Below are 5,372 nucleotides of genomic sequence, written 5' to 3'. Positions count from 1 at the left end.
TATGTAATCTGATTATGCGTTATTGAATGCTAGTGGGTTGTGTGTTTGCTGCATGTACTGGAGATGTATCATTAATACGTATATTTGATGTAAACAGATCTTTTTAATACAGCTGCAACATTTAGTTGGTTTATCAAACAGCCCAATCTTTTCGGTGGGATGCAGTAACAGATCTTGCAACAGATCTCTCAATCTGTCATCGCATCCCGCAGGCTGCTGGCACAGCAGCAGCAATGGAAAGCTGGTACCAGCACATATGCCTGGAAGATGTGTGGGCACCAGCATACTCCAGATCATCTGCCATGTTGGCAAGCCTGCAGGGAGAGGATCAGGGGCAGAATGGGATGGCTACTGAGATCCTATGCCCCCAACATGCCCCTTGGACCTACTGGATTTATGCTAGTAAAACAGCTGTCATAGACCCAAGTGGCACCAGGGAGAGGCAGAGTAGGTAAATAAAAATTTTCTTCACTTACCTCTTTGCCACTACCTTGCAGCTGAGCCATAGGATACATTAGAGGTTGCATTAGCGCTGCTGCATCACACAGGCCACTTGAGCATAGGATTGGACCCAAAACCTGTAATCCTCTACACACTTTCCTGGGAGTAAGCCTCATTGAACCCTATGGAATTTACTTCTGAGTAAATATATGTAGGATTGCTTGGTAAGTATTTTGAACAACTATAAAAAGGTAATTCCAATTAATTGGTCTACTCAATTTTTTAAAAAATAAACCACTTCCATAGAACTGCAGCCTTAATTAATGCTTTAAAATGTGGTAATATAGACCCTAAAAGCAAGGAAACTGTTAAGTACTTACGTTGCTTTATTATTTTAAGAAGAATGTGGTTAAAAGCATCGATCTTCAAGAAGAGGAGTATATGTATATCTCCATCAGTGGTCTCCAAACCTGAGACCACTGCACACCAGCAATGTCTTCCCTGGCACAACCAGTGCTTACTGTGCCGGGGGACATGACGCGACATGATGCTCTGGCCAGTTGAGTCTATGGTGCAATGCCTCAGTGGGCATTGCGCCAGGATTTCTAGGCAGATGTCCCCAGAGCGTCTCATTGTCCCAATCTGGGGACATGAAGTCCCACAGCGCGGGAGAACAGTAAACGCTGGTCATGGGGGAAGGATTCGCCCAAACCCCAGATCCGGCGCACGGGCTAGGGTTTGGAGGGTTGTGACGCAGGCCGTATATGTCCTTCATTACTTTCTTCAGGGGTCAGCAAAGTCAGGCACTGATCAAGGGCCTGCACCTATCAGGCTGAACAGATTCCTGAACCCTTGTTACTGGTGGTAATTACTAATTACCCTTATTCCTGAACCCTTATTACATTACCATCAATGTACCATATGGTACAATGTACCATAATGGTCTGGTCTGAAGGAAGACCTGCCTGAAGATCAGTAGCATTGCTAGAGGCATATGGGGGGGGGGTGAGACCACACTGGGTGATGCAGATGGGGGATGTCACCAGTACTGGCCAAAATTTTTAAAATTTTGGTGTGTTTGAATAATACCATCATGTTGTATATCATGTGATGCATAATTTCATGGAGAATGCAATGCAACAAACTGTTGAAATATCTCTATCAAAAGTTATAGCTGAAAAACCAGCAGGGGTGGGGAAATGGTGCATCACCACACTCACCATCTGGGCCATTGCCCTGCCCACTGCATGTGAGGAAGTCCATCATGGGTGTGATGTGCTGACCTCCTACACTGGGTGACACAAACCTCCTGCACTGATGACGCCACTGCTAAAGACTACTGGAAGCTAAGCGGCCACAGCCTGGGTCATGGAGGAGAGACCAGAAAAGTCACTGATAAGCTGTTGTGACCCTTGGGGGCAGAGAGGAGTCACTGTTGAGTTGTTGCTTGCTGTAGTGGGAGAGCTGTTTGAGAATGCTGAGAATGTCAGTGAAGCTGTTGGACAGCCTGATGAGCAGTACAGGAGCAGAATCCCTTTTTTGCCTCACAGAGCTATCCTAGACATGCCATCTCAGAAATGTCTCATGTTAAATAGGATTTATTCCCAGGAAAATATGCATTTTCCAAACTGAAAGAATGGGCAGCAAAATGGCAGATGCGTTTAAGTTAGTGTAAAGTAATGTATATTAGGGCAGAAAATCAAAACTTCACATATGGCCTAATGGTTTCTGAGCTATCTTCAACCTCTGAAGACAGATTTGGTGCTGGTGGACAGCTTGATCACAGTGTCAACCCAATGTGTGGCAGCAGTGAAGAAGGCCAGTTCCATGCTAGGGATCATTTAAAAGGGGACTGAGAATAAAACAGCTAATATAATGCCATTATACAAATCAATGGTACGGCCACAGCTAAAATATTCAGCTGGTCCCCACATCTTAGAAAGGACATAGTGGAATTGGAAAAGGTGCAGAAGAGAGCAACCAAAATGATTACTGGTCTGGGGCACCTGCCTTGTAAGCAAAGGCTGCAGCGTTTGAGGCTCTTCAGTCTAGAAAAGAGGCACCTGAGGGGGGACATGAGATATAAAATTATGCAGAGGAGGGATAGTGTGGATAGGGGGATGTTCTTTTCCCTCTCACACAACACCAGAACTTGGGCCTATCCACTAAAATTGAGCATTGGGAGAGTTAGAACAGAAAAGAAAATATTTAAAATATAGAAAAGAAAAGAAAGAAAATATTTCTTTATCCAGCATGTAATTAGATGTGGAACTCCTTGCCATAGGCTGTGATGGTGTCTGGTTCTAGATGCCTTTAAAAGAGGATTGGGAAGATTTCTGGAGGAAAACTCCATCATAGGTTACAAGCCATGAAGGTTATGTACAGTTGAGAAGGTCTCAGTTTAGCTGAGATTAGCTGGTCATGAGGACTGCATAGAAATTTTTTTCTTGTCATCCAAATTGGCCATGGATGGCAGTTTTATTTTTTTTTTATTTTTTTGCCTACCCCATATTGGGGAAGGAGGAAATGTGTGTTCAGATTTCATGCTTTAAAAGTTGGTCACTTGTGTTTAATAAAGTAGCCCAAATTAAACCCTGGTGCAGTATGGGGTCTTTGTTGGGGGGTTCAAGGGTAAATAGAATACCAGATGCAGTGGAGTGGCAGCAAGATGCAAGTATCTTGTGATGTTGTGTGCTCTCTGAGGCATCTGGTGGGCTGCTGTGGGATACAGGAAGCTGGATTATATGGGCCCTGGGCCTGATGGAGCAGGGCTCTTATATTCTTATGATTGCAGCCTCAGTCACAAGCCTTCAAGGAAGTATGGCACTTGGAGAAATCCCCCAACCTTTTCACGTTTATCACATTGGGTGGGTATGCTATGACATTATGTCTTGTCCAGTTTTGTACGACAGTGTATAGCTATATAGTCAAGTGTAATCTTTCCTATCTGAGGCAGAATGTTTTGCCCACTACACATGACCAAATGGGCATGCAGGGAATGCGGCCGAGTGATCTTCAGGCAACCTGACGTGACAAAGTGGCTGTGTGATTTGTTTCAGACTACACCGAGTTCATTCATACCTTATTGTGCCTCTACAAGGCAGTCATTGTGGCAGGCATTTCGGTGAAGGTGGACTATTTGTGAGCTCACTGGCTCAGGGTAACCAGATCCAATGGAGGACAGACTGCCTGTACCTTCAACCATTGTATAGAAGAGGGAATCTTGGCAGATGCAGCTCAACGGGCAAGGGTTTAAGAAGCTGCACCTGCCAATATTTCTACCCGATGCTTAAAGGTATAACCACTCTGTCCTCCATTGGATCTGGTCACCTTGCATTGGCTGGGTGAACCATCTGCTGCCTGCTTCACAGTACTGCATGCCAAATTCTGGTGCTTCTTGTCTGCCCTTAAGGCCAAGCAGCGTTGGCTTGTGTTTTTGCCTGAGTGGCTTGATCGTTTCTGATCTCCACCATGTTCTTCTTACCAGGCTGGTTCCTAGCGCAAGACCTATGAATCAGGTAGCCCTGTGCCAGGTGGAAGGGGCAGTGGGTTTCTTTCCATGATCCGTTTTGAAAATCCAATAGCTTTTCAAACACAGGTCATGGTTCAGGATGTGGACTCACCTCCCTGCATTACAATCTCTGTGCATGAACTGGAGGTTGTCCATGACTTTGTGTACCTTGGCTCAATGATCTCTGACACTTTCTCTCGATACCGAACTAAACAAACGCATCAGTAAAGCAGCTACCACGTTTTCCAGACTCACAAAGAGAGTCTGGTCCAACAAGAAGCTGACGGAACATACCAAGATCCAGGTCTACAGAGCTTGCGTCCTGAATACACTTCTGTACTGCAGCGAGTCATGGACTCTTCGCTCACAACAGGAGAGGAAACTGAACGCTTTCCACATGCGCTGCCTCCGACGCATCCTCGGCATCATCTGGCAGGACAAAGTTCCAAACAACACAGTCCTGGAATGTGCTGGAATCCCTAGCATGTATGCACTGCTGAAACAGAGACGCCTGCGTTGACTCGGCCATGTTGTGAGAATGGATGATGGCCGGATCCCAAAGGATCTCCTCTATGGAGAACTCGTGCAAGGAAAGCGCCCTACAGGTAGACCACAGCTGCGATACAAGGACATCTGCAAGAGGGATCTGAAGGCCTTAGGAGTGGACCTCAACAAGTGGGAAACCCTGGCCTCTGAGTGGCCCGCTTGGAGGCAGGCTGTGCAGCATGGCCTTTCCCAGTTTGAAGAGACACTTTGCCAACAGTCTGAGGCTAAGAGGCAAAGAAGGAAGGCCCATAGCCAGGGAGACAGACCAGGGACAGACTGCACTTGCTCCCGGTGTGGAAGGGATTGTCACTCCCGAATTGGCCTTTTCAGCCACACTAGACGCTGTTCCAAAACCACCTTTCAGAGTGCGATACCATAGTCTCTCGAGACTGAAGGTTGCCAACAAAGTAAGTACTTTGACCAGAAAGGGGCAGCCCTGCGCCTGGGCTGGAGAGGCTTTTTGGCTGCTTTGGAGCTTGGACGCGTGTATTCCTCAGAGGAAGGGTGTGTGCTGTTGCTGCTTCTGCATATTCTGGCAGCCGAGTGCCTCTCCCCCGAGCAGAGAGGTGCGTGGGCAGCAGGAGGCTCCATAGCGAATCACTTCTGGCCTCTGAAAAATGGCGGGAAAAGAAAGCCCCAGATTAACCCAGGCCCTGTTCCCCCTGCCATGATCACGTGTCCCGCAGAGTCCAATCCTAGGCAGGTCTACTCAGAAGTAATTTCCGTTATCGTCAATGGAGCTTACTCCCAGGTAAGTGTGGATAGGACGGCAGCCTCAGAGCCCAAGCCTATGCGTGCCTACTCAGAAGCAAGTCCCACTATAGTCAGTGGGGCTTACTCCCCTGCAGGCAGGCGGGTCTGGGATTGCAGCCTC

The sequence above is a fragment of the Tiliqua scincoides genome, chromosome 1 (assembly GCF_035046505.1).
Source record: "Tiliqua scincoides isolate rTilSci1 chromosome 1, rTilSci1.hap2, whole genome shotgun sequence".
NCBI classification, from domain to species: Eukaryota; Metazoa; Chordata; class Lepidosauria; order Squamata; family Scincidae; genus Tiliqua; species Tiliqua scincoides.
The sequence above is the reverse complement of the archived record's forward strand: the minus strand, read 5'-3'. Positions refer to the sequence as shown.